The following is a 19,373-nucleotide window of genomic DNA, read 5'->3' as shown; positions in this document are numbered from 1 at the left end:
AGTTCAGGATGGCATATCAAAAGCAATCTAGGCTACAAATGTTACTTTTTTGCAACAAAATAAACAAGCTCATCACCATTCAAAGTATTGCAGTGAAACACATCACTTTAAAAAAATATTCCATCTGTATATTAGATCAACTGAGGAATTCTGGACAGTGGGGTTTTCTGAGACACTGAACAGTGAATTCAAAGTAAAGCACATTTCTCCTAGATACAGCAGCCAGCAGATCAAATGTCTTTCTTAAGTATTTTTTTAAGGGTACAAGCTGATAACAAAAACCCCTCTCAATCTCTGTGTCTGACTGCCTGTGTTCCAGCAAAAATTGGATTGCACAAAAACTTGCTTTGAATTGATTGAAAGTGACACTGGAAATAACAAGTAAAGGTAAGGTAGGATCAAGGTGAAAAGGAAAGCTCACCTACGAAAAAAGCCTTTTGCAGTTTTGTCTACCATAGCAAGAAGTAAAGATCATGTACTGGATTCTTCTTGACTGATCACAGTAATATCAAGCTAAATAACAATACAGATGTAAGAAGTGATGTCACCAAACTTTGAAGGCAATAATACATATTTTTATACAATATAAAAAATACAATCTCTTTTTTCGTTTCAAAAGCATTTCTTGCCCAATGTGTTCACCCCATTCTGAGGTAGAACCTCAACCTAAAAATCAATTTTGAAATTTGCATATATTTACTATAAGCATCATTACTTTTTATTTCTTTTAGACTTTAAATTTGAATAACTAAACCTCATTTCTGTTGTGCTGGAGAAGTCTTGTTCTCTGCTCTGTCATCTTTCACTTTTACAATCATTAAAAAGCCACCATAAGATAAGAAGAAATGATTATTTCAAAAGCCACAGAACATGGGGAAGAGAAAAGACAATAAATAGTTTTAGTTTTGTAACTCTTGGCAAGAGGATATGACAGGGAGATTAGCCCTTCAAAAAACTGAATTAATAAGATTCCTATTTCCTCTTTTCTTGTTTTTCTCCCCAAACTTTCATTATCCTCAAATAGAAGGAAAACCTCAACAATTTGAAACTGTACTCGTATTTAAACTATCATCTGTACTACAAAGTTTCAAAAGGCAAAGTGGTTAGCATAGTGCAAAATAGAAGTAAACTAGGAGTTTAAAATAGAGGATATTCTTATATCAACTTATACTCTACTTGCTATGGCACTGGTATTAAAAATATACTGTACTATTCTGGATACTCCTTTCACTGAAAAACTTTGATGGCTGAATACAAATCTGTTGCTGCATCTGCTGCTTCACACTTTGGTTTACTTTGTTTTATATCAAAGCACTTAAATGACACTTGTTTATCTGAAAAATATTCCAGACTTCCAGTATTAATAGTCCTACTGCAATGACAGAAACTTCCCCATGTCCAAACTCTTGGATCCCAGAGTCTTTAGGTTAACGATGTTCACTGCAGAGAATTAAACAATGAAAACCACGAAACAAACAGGAAGGTTACAACCAGAACGCTACATTATGAAATGATATTCTGATGCAATTTTGTAGGTTTTGTTTTATAGACGGAAATAAACAAAGGGAAAAAATGGTCAAGGGAACAACTTATTCATGGTCTTTTATCACGCAGTTTGCTGAATGAAAATTGTTCAGGATCTAAAGAAAAGCTAAATTCTTGCACAATATTTCAGCAGTGTTACTGCTGAGCAAAATCCCAGTGAAGCACAGAGTCAGGAGAATGCTTTGCCTTCCCCCGCTCTCAAGCTCTAAAAGAAGATGGAGAGTTTAGTTTTGATTTTATTATGATACAGAGAAAGTTGATTCTATTTAAAATTAAAGATTTTGTTTAATCTAAAACTGTCCAGCACTTTCCAGGCTCACTCACTACAAAAGAAAAAGTTAAACATGGCTCAACAAGAAAGGAAAAAAAGGCACAAAGATGCCCCCATTGATCACTACTTTGCCCACAAATTTGGGATAGCTCCCAGTGTGCACCAGCAAAGCCTCCAATCACAGTACCATTACAGAGCTACTGTGGTTGGGAGGCAGGGAGGACCCCATCAGCCTCTGTCCTCTGTAGCTGCCCGGTCTGGGGCATCACCATCTTCCCTGGGTATAGTGGGAGGCAAATTGTTTTCATCATTCAGTTACAGCAGCAGTAGGAAGTAAAGCTCTGCAAAGCAGCTTTGACTTAGAAGGGAATTAAGACATTAGTGTAAATCTGTTCCTATGACTTTACATAAATGTATGTTTTTCTTTAAGTTATGTAAAGAAGACTTGTTCATGCACATGACAAAATCCCTGGTGCCTGTTCTGTGAAAATTTCTGTATATTCTTTTTTTATGCCAAGACTACTTTTATATGTGCACTCACAGGGAATGGGTATGCACACATCACATGCTACAAGCAAGAAAAGAGCATTGTGAGAAACAGAAAACATGCAAGTTAATTAATAATCAATTTATAATCTCTCTGAATGTGCTATTTTTTTTTTTTTTTTTATGAAAGCAGATGTTCAAGTATAGCACTTATTAAAAACCCAGTTTCTACCTATAATATAGTGGTGTCCTTGGTTATATGACCACAACAAGGTCCTTAGATGTAAGAAACATATGGAAGCACTAAGATAGATGTTATAAATTAATTCAGGTTGGTTATGGATTAAGGCAAAAACAGATTTTGACATAAAAAATACCTGAAAAATTATTTTACAACACTATAATTTTGCAATTAAAAACAAAACCCAAGAAAATCAAACCCAAAGCATCTGCTAAAACAGGATCTGGTCTACCATATAGGAATGTTTGATTAGCCTTTTCGCCTGACAATTTTTAATCCTAATACTTTTGGAGGTTTAAGGCATTAATAGAACAACTTGTTATTGTTATTTCTGTTTTGATCCTTTAACAGAGAATAATATCTGTGTTAACATAAATTCAAGCAACGTGAGATGCATGGAATATTTTTACAAATGAAGTAATTTTCATTAATAGGCCATGCTGCATAACACTGTAAGGATGAAAGAGAAGTTAGCAACTAGTATCAGGCTCATACACAAACTTTAAACTAGGCTGAATTAACAAAGTAATATTTACTTAATAGCATTTTAAAATTATTTCATTGTTCTGTCAATAGACCAAATTTCTTGATTTTTACAGTATATTTATATAAACAAATAGCCATTTTCCTACCACTGGTATCCCTGATTCATGCCATATATTCAAGAAGCTATCATTTTCCAGTGAAGGAAAAAATGGTAATTTATTAACACTGTTTCATGAAAATAAGGGCTGCATTTTTAAGAGAACAAAATTATTAACATAATAAATGACTATTCAAGCTCATTGTGAACAAAACCACGGCTAACTACTTGAATATCTTGATCCAAAATGCTATTTAAAGTCCTGTGCTTATTTCCAGCTGACTGTGATTCTGTATGGAAATAGCTCCTACAAGTGAGGTTGAAATAAAGTTCTGTAAGTAATACTTCTAAGATACAATGCATTTTCTGTCTTATTTACTCTAGAAAATTATGTAAAGAATACAGTTTGCTTGTAAGTGAAAATTTTATAATAAAAAAAAAATCTCATTTTTCTGCATGAGAAGCAATTCTTTTGACTTACAATGTAAACTGGTTTAGGTTAGGATACGTTTGTGGTCACTTAGAAAAACATCATGTAACTCCTACTCCTCTTTTTTATCTATATGACAAGTTCATCTCATTTTGTATATATCTTCTCCAGTGAACCTCATCAGCTTTTAAAAATAATGGGAAATGCACTATAACAAAAGTAAACATATTTCAAAATTTGAAATTTACTCAAATGACATTTGTAGAACATAAGCCTTAAGTGGCTTTTAAAAGAGAGAGATAATTAAAGAAGGAAAAGTGGAAATTGTTTGTGCAGGTTTCTGTTTACTAGCAAGACTCCAAATTTTTTAATTTTCCTAGCTTCCTCATCAACAGTTCACGTTGTTAACCTGGCCCCTGGAAAAAGAGGGAATTATTGTGAAGCCCACATTCTCCCATTTCGTCTGCCCTCTGGCAGGTTATCATCTAGCACTGTTAAAGTAAACATCACTTTTATACATTTTTATACAGTGTCTCAAAGCCTGTTTATTCTCATGAAAAAAGAAAGGTGAAAGCCCAAGCTGAGAGCTTCCCCTTTGCAGCTTCTCCCCCTGACCCCACACTTCAGTTCAGCTCTTCAGCATGGCCATGTGCCAGCTTCCCTTCCAGCCACGACACTGGTACAGTTTGGCTGCACTGCCTTTTGCTTCGCCAACTCAGCCATCAGGTTCTGCCATTACAAAACTGAGGAACGGATCCCTTTGCACTCACACTTCAACATGATATCAAAGACTCAATAAAATTTGCCCAAGGCCGTTTTTGGGATTAGATTCTGAAATCACCTGTCTGTCCCAAACACTAATTACAATGCTCAGGGCAGCATGCTAAGTCAGCTTACATGTTTTTTAAGCTAACCTTTTTTAAGCCCTTAAAATGGTTTCCCACATTGAAGAGCTAGAAAAGCAGGTGCAGTGTAAAACTTTGCTATAAATCCATTTGAATGCACATTAGATTTTATATGGGCCAATATGCTCACCAAATCTGTGCCTGAGAAATTCTACCACCTTTCCTGCAGGTCAAAGGAGTTTTCCCAAGGCTGTATTTGGCCGACAGCTGAGTCTGTCCCTTTACCTGAATGTACATCTGCCTGAATAAAGGCAGAGAGTAACAACTTCTCTCTCTCTGAGGTTTGTTCCATAGCTCTTGCATATTCCAAAAATCCTCCTCTGTAATGCATAGCTTGAGGTCACCTGATCAGTTTTCAGGTGATTTAGAATACTGTGCTAAAGTCTAGGTGAGTCCAGGTATGATTCCAATTTGAGAGGTGAACACACGGATAAATTTTCATCAGGAAGGGAAGTGTTCTTCAATTAGTCAAATAAAATAATTAATTTTTCAAGAGAAAATAAAATCCATCTTAGAATTAAAAATGTAAAGGTAGGGAAGCAGGAAAGCACCTGGATTTCTGCTTTGTTAGATGTTTGCTGTGGAACCAATCTGCTCAATTTAATGAGAGTTGACATCACTGAGAAAATTCCCTGCCATCATTTCACAACTAGATTTTTTTTGCTGTTTTTTGGGGGGTTTTTAAATACTAAGTTAAAATTTTTATGCTCCTAAACTTCTAAGTAATTATAAAGGAAGAAGGAAAATCCTCAAAGTGGGAATACTGAGGAGCTGTAGTTGGGCTATGGAGATATCCTATTATCTATGCTGCCTTTTTTTTCTTTTTTTCCTTTAATTTCTGAATGGCAAGTTTCAGTGCTGTTGAATGCCAGCCAAAAATTCAAGGTGGTATGAAACATTTAAAAACATTACTTTTTAACAATGCCGAGAAACAGAATGGCACCGTTTTAATAGCCATATGTCATAAAGACTATTTTTATTTAGGAAAATCTATTTTAATTTAAATATCATAAGCCCATGAGCTATAACAAACAATATTTTTTTTCCATGTGCTTGGAATTATTGCAAAGAAAACTTACTTCTCCTCCCCCTCCTTTAGAAGTTTGAATATACATGTGTGTTTATGAGCGTGTGTCTGTTTACGGTGATGGAAGGAAACCACTAAACTCCATTAGTTAATGCAATGGCAAAATACCAAAAGGGAGGTCTTCCCCTGGGGTTGCTTTTCACCCCGTGTCTTTCACTAGTCCATTTTCCATATAATCCCCTTGCAACAGCTCTCCACAGCAAGCTGCTAGTGGTAACTGCATCAGCCCAGATGAAGTGGAAAGTTGCTATAATTTCTTTCATCTGCGCTTTTCGCGAATTCATGTGCTGAAGGGAAGTTGCCTTTACCAGGTGCTAAGAAATGGAAATGTGTGTGTGCATTTGTGAGCACTGACCTGGGCTGGGTACTGGAAGGAGAATCACAGGCTCCCTTCTAAGTCCTTGAGCAGAATTACTCACAATGAGCTTTGCACACCAGATTTCTCCTGCATCTTTTCCAGCGTAGAACACCAAGGAAACAAGTGTGTGTGGGGGGTCCTGTAAGGTTTTTGAAATTTTCATTTAATTATTCATCAAAGTCTGCAAACAGCTATCAATAGTGAAACTGGCATTTAATTTCTTAGAATCTTTTAAAATTTCTTTGTAATACAGAATTTAGGAGTTTGAGGGCCAATTTATAGTTACTTCAGGTACTCATAACCATGATTATACACATCTGATACTTTACAAGACTTCAGTGTTAAATTGCAGATGGCAAATATTGCTCACGTTGGACTGTGCTGTGAGATACAAAGGATCACATTGAAAGAAATAGGATTTCGAAAAAAATCGGGCTTTTCCATAACCATTAAACATAAAGAAATCCTATTATATGATCACCAACACTTTACTTGAAGCAAACAGAAAGCAACCCTATATGCTTAAGATGGAATTTCCTTTTCTAAAGAGGTTTTACAAATAAATTAGCCTGGCCCTTGAACTAGTAAGAATAATATATGCAACTAAAGTCATCATGCAATTTAGAAAAGTCTGAGTGGAAACCATGTAATTTACACTAAAGAAAACAAAGTGTTTACTAAACCAGCAACAAAACCCAATATAATCAATCATTTGTTGTTTTAGAGAATTCCACTAAAATTCACATATATTTCTATTTTCAGAGTTGGATATAGTCCAAACCAAGAGTTTTATACTAGAAAAATTACCTTTTCAGTAAAAAACAGATAAACAACAAAAAACCCCACAATAATCTTCATATTCCTAATTCACTCTGCTTCACAATGGTACACTGATGATGAGAAACAAACAGAGTCCTTAGGTTAGAATCTATTTCATCTGTCCTTAAAATTGCCTTAGAATTCTACTTAAAACAGGCAGCTCTTAGGAAGGAGGGTATCTGAAAACGTGAAGGCCCCTTCACCCTTATCACCCACTCAGTCTGAGGCTTGGAACAATTCATGAAATTCTTTTTTTCTACAAAGCACAGAGATGTACAAGGCTCAGTGGCGGCTCCTATGCACTGGCACCCTGCACCTGCAAAGATCTCTCCCAAACAACTCCTGGTACAATGTCTCAAGCAGAGGACAAGCCCGTGGTTGCCACAGCACTGGGGTACGTGTCAGATGTTTGCTATCTGGCTGTGGGAGCAGAGGAATCCCAAATTCCCAGCAGTACCTGAGGCTTTCCCACACGGTCACTGTAATTGTCCAAGCAGACAATTATCATTTATGCACCAAATAGCACAACTTGGTACAACCCTTGTCTGGTAAAAGGACATCTTCCTAATCTCTCTGTATCCAGTCTGGTGCTGTTTACATGAAACTCTTCAGAATTATTATTAAACATAAACTAAAGTTGCTCTTCTAAACCAAACATCTTTGAACTTCAGTCAGGCCCCCTCAAACAAATAAGCTGTTTTGAAAATTATTTCCAGGGCGATGCCTGTTGCCATAGAGATGACATTAAGTGAAAAGGACAAAAAATATAGAGGGTGATAAACTGCATGTTTGGATGACACACTTGACTTCCAAGTCTGTGTTCAAATAAGGCATACATGCCAAGATTTTTTATGAAAGACAAAATTAAAATGTATCGCTATCAAGCTGTAACTGACAAGGTATTGTGTGGTGGCTGTTAACATAATGCTCCATATATTTTTTGTTTGTCATTTTTCTGGCCCTGATAAAGGTCTTTTAGAGCTGTAAATCATACCATTAAATCTGCCACTAGGAACAGAGGCTGTTTGGAGAATGAAAAGACGAAACTGAATCACTACTTACAGGTTTCTGCTTCATGACAGACCTTAACTATCACATCAGAGATGACATTTATTCTTCGAATTTGGCACATTTTCAAACACCACACTGTTGGCTTATGACCTAAGTTAAAAAAAATTCTCTTGAAGAGTAGGCTGTTTACCATGGTGATGTATTGTACAGACACGATATTCAGTTAAGTAGGTATGGTTTAATACAATATGAAGTTATTCAAAGGTTTAAAAATATTGGTTCACTCACAACAAGCATTTCTACTTTAAAAATTAGCTTTCTATCCACTTCCTATTTATGAAGGGTCTACAACATTTTTGTGTGAAGGGTCTACAACATTATCGTGATGATCTTGATTGGTATTAGTTGCAAAAAAATGCAAGAAATCCTCTGCTTATGTTTCTGCCTTGATATTTTGATCAACACCTTCTAAACCCAGGCTTAGAGACACCTAAACCTGGCAACAGTCAGGAATAATACAAAGTGATACAAATATTGATAATAACCAGATGGGAAAAATATGATGTACTTCACACAGTGGAAAATACCTTCTTAATACTCTCAGAATAGAAACTGCTTTACTAACCTAGACCACAACAAGGATCATAATCCACATCACCCAGGCACAACATGCTGTCTCAACAGTGCCCTGTACCAAATGAGAGAAGTGAAATAACCAACGAAACAAAAAACCCCAAACACTGACAACAACAACAAACTTTATAAAACATGGCCCAGATTCTTAGAACTTGTCAGAGTTACTTTTAAGACACACTTCAGAAACTGGGAGTAAGCAAAGAGACTGTCTACAGCATCAGCCCATTAAATGGCAATTTTTGTCAATGCAGGACTTCAGTTAAATTAACAGCTAAAATATTACTGTACTTCACACAATTGTATTTGATAAAGGGTACAGCAGAAGAAGGTCAGACCTGGAGAACAGACAGAGAACTTTCAAATCACTGGTATAAGCACAGGCATTGAATATATGGCTACATTTAGAGCCAGCTCACCAAAGGAGACAATTCTGCAGAGAGTAGACAGGTAAGAGTCCTCTTTCACATCAGGAAAGTGTTGCACATCCATCCAAAACCATATCTTTTACAAACACCTATATTTTCAAAATTCTTGCTAAGATTCCAGTTGTTTTTGTTGTATCCCATTAAAGATTTACTCTGCATTTCTGAAAGAAAAGTACATGATATCAACACAATGCATAGAGCAAGACCACAGAGAAGCCCAGGTCAAAGATGAAGTAGTGTCTGGGTATAACAAATACTTGATAATGATTAGAAACAAAACATATAATCAATTAATGTAATTCTGCCTGTAGTTTATTCTGAGAGCTCCACATAAAGTTATTACTAAAATCCCAGTTTTAATCTTGCCAAAACCAAAATTTTTAATTAACGCAATGTCAGTTATTGAAAACTGAACTAAGAGGATGCCTTTGATATTGAGCATGCTGCCAAAATGCTGCATGGGTGATAAGAAGAACTGCTGCAGGCATAGCTGGACAGGCAGCTGTGTGCTTAGAAATCAGAATCTTTTTGAACATCTGACTATAACAAGGTACCCTTTATGGTCTACTTCTATTAATGAAACAATAAATTTTTTATTGGATTTGACAGTTAAAATTAAACAAATAAACAGCCTGTTGCAGCATGAAAGCACCTGATTTTATCCCCCTTGTGAATCAATGACCTTCTGTAAATAAGCAGAAGGTTAAGGTGTAGATTACATAACAGAGTATCTCAGGTTCATTTGTTTGCACACAAAATTGAATGTTCATATTTCATTCAAAATTCTCTTTAGAGAAAGCAATTTTCTTCATAGTACAATATTCAATAGTTTTCAATGAATTGGTGAAATATGATAACTCAATCACCTGCACTTCTTTTACTTTCCCAGGCTGTTAGAAAAGATCTTTATTTCCGTTAGTCCTTTAAATTCATCTGGAATATAATCCTAGAGTCAGCTTAAGTGTAATTAATACTAAGGTTTTATTTTTAACACAAGCAACGAGGGGAAAACATGACTATTAAACAATTTCTGCTGGTGTTTTTATGTATGAGATATTTTTCCCAGACTTTTTTCCTGTTTTAGCAAAGAAAGGGCCTTTTATTACCAAACTAAAATATACCTGAGAGCTGTGAATAGCAAAGTTTGGAGGGGAAATATATCACTAAAAATATACCTGAACTGTCGGAGAAAATCTAATTTATTCATATAATTAGAAAATTTAATGATAAATGTACCTAAAGAAAGGTACACAATAACACCTGAATCTCAGCAGAGACACAGCAGCACTGTGATGGTTTTGCCCTGTCCCTTCCCTGGCCATTTATTCTAAACAGTATTATAATGATTATTCTAGAACACAGCACTTTACCTCTAACACTGATGAACAGGACTGAACTAATCAAAGGCAAAATCTCATATAAAGAAAAAGCCTGCAGAGAAGAAACTGCACCTTTTAGGGAACGGAGTTTCCTCATTCACTCGTTAGGGGTAACATTGATACTACATTCTGCTACCTTATTACATTTAAAAATATGATCTAACTTAAAGATACACTGACAGATTTTAACATAAGTGACCTGCATTTGCTTCAAGTTGATAAACAGTAATGATTGTTACAAACGAAAAAGCCTAAAATTATCACTGGAATTAAATAATCCTGGCCTAGATGCATCATCCTGACCATTTTGTGAACAAAGTGTCTTCCTAGATAGAAGATATTAGTGAGGGAATATACAAATTTATTTAGTGTTTTAAGACACATGCTAGTTTGAATGGAATTCAATTTTTGAAAAATCTCAGCAAAACATCTACATGAATCCTGAGATCCACTTAAACTCTCATCTTGAAATAAATTACTGCAAATGAAATTTATTTTAACTAAACTTTTAAACAACATATAGAATTAATAATAATTAAAATTGTAAATAAGTTTCCTTTGCTGTAGATCTGAAAGGGGCCAGTAATTCTGAAACAGCTTCTGAAATCTCACCTCTTTTGTAGTCTAATTGGTTACATCAGTAAACTGCTGGGTGAGTGCTTTAAAAGGATGCAGAACAGGAATAGAAACACAGCTTTATGGGAAGTGAGGTGTGAGGCCATTAAATGCATTCACTACATCAGAATGTTTTTAATCCTACTGACCAATTAAGTAAAAGGCATCTTGGAGCAAGTAAATATAATGTTAGAGCAAGTAAATATAACAACCTTGTTATTGACTGTAATAACAGACATGGTCAATGTGATAAAATGTGGACACTAATTGTTAATTAACTTGATGAAAATATTTCTTTAGTGAGAAATTCTTGAACGCTTCTCCAAGTCACATTAGAGGAAAGAAAAAGAATAAGCAGAACCAGTCCAAAACAATCTGAATATTAATTTTTAAAATCCCAGTCAAACCAAATTAGTGGATTTATTTCAAGGAAAACTACATTGTTAACTTTACTGCCTATCCTGAACAACATGATTCTTTACTTTGAATACTATGTGACCCTATTTCCTACTAAAACTATAAACTACACTAACTTAGACTCTTTATTTAAATGTCAAAAATTCCAGAGCTTACCTACAAAATTGATGCCATGCACTGGGTCTATCAAAAGCATTGTAAGCACATTTAACTTGGTTGAAATGCCTACCTTGTTCATGCCTATTTTAAAGAGCATTTCTTGCCACTAATTAAACTTCCTACAGTATTTCTAAGTTCCTAATTTAACTATGTGAATTAATTAGATCTCAGCTCTACTCCCACATTCCTTTAATACGACTTCCTCTCCCACCAGCTGCTCCACATGGAAGGAGGAAGAATATGTACTTTGTAGAGATACATTAAAAGAAAATACTACAGAAGAGCTGCTTATATTCAGAAATAAAATTTAGCTTTAGTGACTAAATAAAATACTTGGTAAGTAAGGTTAAGCCATTTGTGGTAGCTTTAAAAATCAGAAATAGCAAAACAGCACATTTGGGACATGTAAACATCAAATTCAGAGTATAAATGAAGCATAACAAACTTCCAAAGATGCTTATGGAATAGAGACTAGGCCTAGTTTACATAATATCAAATGCCTAGCTAGTTTGTTTTTAAGATGAGACTTAACTCAGGAATTTGACTGAACAAACAGCAAGGGATTCCCCTCAGAGATGAACGATGAAATAATTTGCTTTGCATTGTTCAATTATCTAAATACAGTTACTGTCTAATTGATCAGCATGAGACATGTTTGCATAAACCTGAGATGGATCAATTTCAAACACCAACTCTGATAACTCCAAACTTCTTGATGTGACACAGTCAAAAAATTTAACTTTAAACTTTTAACCTCACCACCCCAGTAGTCATAGTGTTCTAGCTCTGCTATTTAACAGCTATTTGCATAACGGAATAAATATTTATTGTCCTATGTATATGTGGAACATATCATTGTGACTTCCAGACTTGAAATTGATCACATCTGCTCTTCACCAAGTTTGCAGCTATTAATACAGGTCATCTTAATAATGAAAAATATTAATTTGAATTCATACATGAACAGTGAATATATGGCTTTTGGGGTTTGGGCAAAATATTTCTCCATAACTGATTGAATGACAGTGTATTGGTCACATGACAAGTCCCTGATTAACTCATGCTGAACATCTTAAAGTCTTTATCTGAAAGACATAGAGTAGTGGAGAGATGTAGGAAAAAATAAAACAAAATTAAACCTAATCAACTTCTTTCCATTGTCATATTTGTTTGTTTTGACTGCTTGCATTATAGTTTATTAAAGGTTTTCTACTTTTGATCTAGTTCAATAAAAAGGATTCCCCCACACACTTCCACACAGAAAGGCTACCAGAACTACAAGCTTGTTGTTTGATGGGCAGTATGACGATTAGTCCAAACTAACCCAAAGGTATAGCCTAAAGCAGAAGACAATAGACTGCTTAGAGCAGCCTGACTCTTTTTGAGATTTGAAACCCTGATGGCTGTAGAATGTTGAGAAGATACCATCTCTCTTCTTAGTGTAAACCTAGCTTGAAATAGGATGTGCAATAGGTCAAAACAAGTAACTTATCTGATAGTTTAAATGACACACAGCTGTACTAATTCTCACATAAGCGAATTTTAACAAAATCTTCACTTGAATTGATGACCAGGACTGACAAATATAATGTAGTACCAATATCTTCATTTTATACATACTTCATGAAAGATCTGGTATGCACCTACAAATATGAAAAATTTTAACTTATGAGAATATCCCTATGGACATTTAATAAAACTATCTACTTCGTAAAAATCTTCCAGAATTTGCGGTATAGATGGAACTGTAGACAAGCTACTTGAGAAAAGTGTTAATACAAGAGAAAGTATTATGGCCATGTCTATAGACAATACAAATTTAGCAAATTCTAAAGCTAATAAAAGAACAATTGTAATTCTGGTTTTTAGAACTTGTTGTATTACTCAGTAATGTTTTGCAGGACTAAATATCAAATTGTGTAATAAGTGAAATGCTTTTAAGGTGAAATCACAAACGGTACTCACTGCCTGCTTAGTTATGCTTAGATTTGTGTCTCTTGCCATCAACAGGAACAATACACATGCAGTTTTTCTCAGAAGAGAGGAAAAAATATATATTTGAAGGAAATGTACTGGATCACCACTACCTTTTGAACTGGTCTTTGGCCATCAAGACTATTAAATAGTTATGTTAACGCCTGCTGGAGACTGGGACTTCCAGGTCCACGCTCTGTCTCATATCAAACACAGATAAGTAGTCCCCTGTAATTTTTATGACTACGGTGTCAAAAGTCTTCCATTCAAATAGCAATAAATATTGCAATGAAGTCTGGAAGCAGGGCCATTTGTACTTGCTTGGGGCTGAGAATTAAGATAGCCTGTTTCCAGTTAGACAGTCATTAGAGGGATCTAACGTCCATGCTAAATGGCTTCCTGTTCTGAGTACTTAAAACCAGTTTTAGTAAAATTGGCTTCCTGAACATTTTCTTATATCTTCACCAGCATACGAATTTGAATCTAACACTCTTTAATCGTGGGTTCTTCACAGACGGTCCCCATAGTATCTTACTTCAAATGAATCAAGAGTCCCATTCTGCAGGCAGCTCTCTATACTCACATATTTTTATGTTGATCCAAAGCTCCTTCTATCAATATACAGCACAATGCAGAAATGAGCTACTAAAGGCTTTGAGGAACCAAAATGTGGTTTATCCTTCTTTCACTAAAATACAACCGGCGCAGTTTTTTCCCCCCTTTTCAATTTCACTTATTTTAATGTGAGGAGACAAATTAACATACTATCTGTTAACAAAACAAAAAAAAAAAATTGGCCTCAAAGGGAGGCTCCATCTTCCTGTTTAAGGTCCTGTTAAAGATTTTGAGACTTTGTATTTAACTCCCACTAAGTGCCTAAAAACTCCCATTAAGACAAACTCTGAGAAACTATTTAGGAAAACAGAAGCAGACACATGTGATTGCAAGCAAGGCCCATAGGCAGAAGTTATATATCTAAATATGTTGTGGACCTGTACTAAGGTACTTCCTGGGAGCAAAAAATGCTAGATAAAAAAAAATACTATTAGTGTATTCTAAGGAATTTTTTGTAAAAACCCCCTCTTATTTTAGGTAAAATACTTCGGAGAACTGATAGTGAAAAGAGAATGCATTAATCTTTAAGCTATTTAGTACTTTGAGTAAAATTTTTTTCCTGATCTCCATCACATGGTTTGCCCATACTTTCCCATAAATTGCATATTTAGACTGATTTTCTGTCTCGTGGGTGCCTTGAGATATTTCAAATTTTGACCTTTCATGATTTGCAATAATGAAAATATATAATAATATATAAATAAATATATAATATAAAATTCAATAATAATGTTTTCTCTCATGTATTTATTTGCCTATAAAAGAACATCAAACAAAGGAGATCTCACTAAACTAGATACACATCTAGGACACCTACAGTGATATATTTGTTGGAGGGTTGTTCCAACAACTCCCCTAGCCGTCCCCAAATTCCTAAACTAATCTGTCACAGCTTTATAAAACATAAATCTTAACATAATATTTCATGCCTGTTAAGTCAGAAAATCTGAACATGAACTTGTCATGCATATTCTCAGCTCTGGACTTTGCATTCATGTTTGTAGCGCTCATCCAGAGCAGTAAAAACAAAAAAAAACCAGTAGCAAACAGACCTCAGTACTTACACTTCTATACTTGTTCAACTAAAGGTGGTGCATCTAAATCTGTATTTGAAAGAATAAATGTCCCTTTTTGTATTCCTTTATAAGAATTGTGAATTATTAGTATCTGCCATTGAACAATGACAATTGCAAATAAATGCTTAGATTAATGAAAAAGTTGAGAAAAAGGGTTTCTTTATAATAACTAAAAAACATTTCCACAAAACCTTTTAATGTACCAATAATGTCTCATAACTCTTTATGAATCTGCATCTCCATCTTCAAATCTCAATAAGTATAAAAATTGAAGAATCACTTATGGAAGGTTTTGCTTGGTTTGGGTTTTCCAAATTTTTTGTCCCTGTAGAATAGTTGAAGTGTTCTAACCCCTGATTTGTTCTGCCAAGGCATCCTTATAAAATGCAATAACATAGTATTACTTTGAATAAGACTGATATATTATTCGGGAAGTTTTGATTGTATGTATACATGATTAGATTTACAACATGTGAAGAATTATTGCATCCCTTAATTTCTGTTATTAGTAGTGCCTTTCCAAATATTTCTTGAATTATGTTGCTCCCCACCCTGTGTACATCCGTTAAACAAGAGGTGTGTATCATCCAGTAGAGAACTACAGAAGTTCCTCCTTTAGAACCTTCTAAAAAACTGTCTAATCTTCACTTGAGGGCTCCAGATACAAAGCAGAAAAATACACCAACTGTGGTATCACTGCTCTCCCATTCTGTAATTTCATGTGCACGACAAAATTATAAAAAAGTAAAAGCTATGAACATGCTGCACAAAATCATTACTTAATTTTTCAGAGTTGTATTAAAGTACCAGACTGCACATACTTATTTTGAGAAAAACCTGTATCTTATATAGATATATCTATCTATATTGAGATAAACTTATTTTGTGCACTTGTATATTTTTAAAAAATAATAAATTATTAATGGTGATAGCAAGAAGCTTGAACATTTGTCTGCTTGAAAGTACATAAATTTCTCAGGCAATCATCTTCGAGAACTAGGAAAAACAGAATAATCCCCCCTCCAAATTACTTGCAGTTATGAACTTGAAGAAATTGGTTTAATCTGAAGAAAGGTAATATAGGTATTTTTTTGCCAGCAAGTGAATTGACTTCATGAGTTCTTATTTCAGAGAAATTTCCCTGCTGTGGGATAGTCCCAGTCTTGTTAGTCATCTGTTCTGAAGATTAGACATAGTGGTGCTGCACAGATTATGCTGTGCCAACCAATGAACATGCCAATTTTGTTCTAGAAAAGTAGAGATTAAAAGACAGAACCGAAAACACTGCCCTCACTTTAGTTTGTGATTCTGTGATTTGTATATTAGGATCTTTTCCATTTTTGTTTCTTGTAGTCACATCAACTCCCATTACCAAATAGGGAGGTGCATTGACACACTCGCAAAGAACTGTTTTCTGCTCTTGTAATTGTTTCAGGATGAATAAATGATGAAATTGCTCAGAGAGATGAGAGTTGTAAAAGAATAAATAGGCAACTTTACTAAAAGTCCTGTGTCTAAACCAAATTTAATTCATCCCACAATTAAATGGCTTTATTCAAGAATATTTAGCCACTACATTTAAAGTTACCATAAATCCTTCTAAAATGCACATCCTACATTTGTTGGTACTTGAATCATCAGAAAGACATCACACATTAAATTACTACCAATAAAAAATATGCTTTTTGCTAAGTGTTTAATAAAAAGACAACTTCCCAGTGTTTTCTAGACTATTTTACTTTAGTACACTCTAATTAAAATGAGGAATACAGAATGCAGATTCTGTATTAGTAGGAAGCAATGTGTAGTTTCTCACATTAACACAGCTGTATATACCTTCAACTGCCTCTAGATCTGAACCTATGGTTTAGACCACAACATATATAGAAACATAGGATTAGTTAGGTCAGAAAAGGCCTTTAAGATCATTGAATCAAACTATAAATATGAAGCAGAGAAGCAGTCCAGGAAGATTTTTTTATACTAACAAACAGGAGACATGAATTATATCATCTGAAGGAAAGTATTTCTATAGATTTTCAAGGCACTGCATTTTCTTCTCAGTTGTAGGAGGGATGATATTCCTGCTCTTGAATTGGTGAGATGTCGACCATATGCATGGAATTCCAACTAAGCAAGATTTAAGACTGTGGCAACAGCAAAATTTATATGCAGAAGGCTCTTTTACATAGAAAGGCAACTGATATCACCGTGTTCCCTCATGCCTGTCTCTTTCTAAGAGAACACAGATCACTTTTCAAGAAGAGCAAGTAGGGCAACAAGACATCTCATTGGATATTATACAGACTGATTTGAATAGCTATGGAGTTTATGGGCATGTCCCCCCTCACAGAAAAATTATCCTTTTCAAGACAGACACTGGATAGCCTTGGCTATAGGGAAACTTTTCTCCTTGTTTTGAATAAAAAATGCACCAACCAGACACGACAACTTATTAGGAAATACAGTCCCCATTCTAAGAATTTCCAATCTTAACATTCAAATTTGTCAACACCAGCTCTTCAGTTTGATTTGTAAATGCTTGACAAGTAGCATACATCAAGTCTGTCTACAAACAAAAGCTATCATGAATGCTAGATTTTAAAAGATTTTAGCAAGACAGATGACCTTATTACAAAGTCTACGGAAAAACAAAGGGTGAATGGGTCTGATCACAAAAGTAGAATTCTAACTATATTTGGACCAAATTTAAGTAAATAGGCTGTAATACACAAAAGTATTAGTATTTGCCTACTTTGAAATGCTGTTTCTATTCTGAAGGTCTATCCTGAACGTTTCTTTAAGGATCCATTATAAAACCCAAGCACCTGATACATTCTGTACAGTAAAAAGAATTTCTTCATCTAAAAACAACTTCCACCTGAAGGAAATATCTGCTTTAAAATGCCAATAGCTCTTATGACACTTCTTGCATGAACACAAATTCTTAAATAAAATAATCAAGTTGAAAGTTTATGTTGTGTTTACACGTCAGCAACAGGCATCATTGCTTGCTATTATAAATCAAGGACAATCAATGCTATAGTATTGTCATTAATAAAATATGAGTCAATAGGCACAAACTTTTAATATAAGCCTAATTATGAGTGTCTCTTTGCATGAAACTAAAAATATTGAAAATGTTGACATTGGAGATGTGCCCTTGAACCAAAAGCCAAGTATAAGTCAATAATCTATTATGATTTTCATTTTGCAGAAGTAGTGCCATTATTTCAAAAGGTCTCAAAAATCAATTTAGCATTTAGTATATCTGTGTAATAATGACATCCTAATTAAAAATCCCAATCTGAATAGCACAAAGGATAATGTTTAATCTCTAATCAATGAGCACTGAGAGAAGAAGCTATAGGTGCAATAACCTTTCTTAATGAGGTTTACTGTTTTTTCATAGATTACATATTCCTTCATATTTCTGATAACCGCTCTTACACTCTGAAAAGGTATGCAGACATTCTCCAACTAAAACCATAAATATGACTACAAGTTACTTAGAGAAAAATAACAAAGTAGTAAAATAATCTTTTGCTGTCTATGGATTAAGCTGCTGTAGTACACATGGAACTTGACTGGTATTTTTTTAACACACAGGAACGCCACATTGAAAAACCACCTCAAAGTTAAGGTGATTGCTTATACAACTCTATAAAGCTATTGCTTATACAACTCTATAAAGCTATTTCTAGGATGAAATGCTTGAGATTATTTTTCCATTTACCAGTATTGTGACATGACATTTGAGAATTATTTTGCAGTTAAAAAATAATTCTTTTATTTCCCTATTCTCCTTACTAATTTGAGAATGCAGATTCTGAATAGCCATCATAAGAAGAGAAATTCCACAAAAAAATCACACATAGCAATAAATAAAATTCCTTACAAGTGTTCATCAGTCCACTGGATAGCTGCTCAATTACCTGTATGCCAAATGATTATCTGAGAGCTCAATTTCATCCCCATTACCCTTCCCCCACCACATATTTCAGCTGTATTTGCTATGGAATTGTTAACACATCTTTGAACCTGTGATTTACTCAGTTAATTTCCCTCTAAGAGGTGCTGGAGTAACAGATGTCATAATTACTCAATTATCCTCATTTTACATTAATTCTTTCTAGTTATTGTATAAGATGGACCCACTGGACATTAATTTCAGGAGCAGTGCAATTATACAACACTACAGCCTCTTGCAGTCCTCCTCATGGGTGAGTAAAGAGAGTCTAATATGTAAAACTATTGCAGAGGTCTGTCAACTTTTTGTCCTATAAATGCTCAGGTTGGTTCAAACACAATTTAAAATATATGGCAACATTTTCTATTCTA

General features: G+C 34.6%; 1 long non-coding RNA gene across 1 annotated transcript in view; it reads right to left on the bottom strand.

Moving 5' to 3' along the window:
- Positions 1–19,373, bottom strand: part of LOC116450157 — a 262,062-nt gene that overhangs the window by 196,389 nt on the left and 46,300 nt on the right. The gene's annotated exons all lie outside the window — the stretch shown is intronic.

This window comes from Corvus moneduloides, chromosome 12, assembly GCF_009650955.1.
Source record: "Corvus moneduloides isolate bCorMon1 chromosome 12, bCorMon1.pri, whole genome shotgun sequence".
Lineage (NCBI taxonomy): Eukaryota > Metazoa > Chordata > Aves > Passeriformes > Corvidae > Corvus > Corvus moneduloides.
The sequence above is the reverse complement of the archived record's forward strand: the minus strand, read 5'-3'. Positions and strand labels throughout refer to the sequence as shown.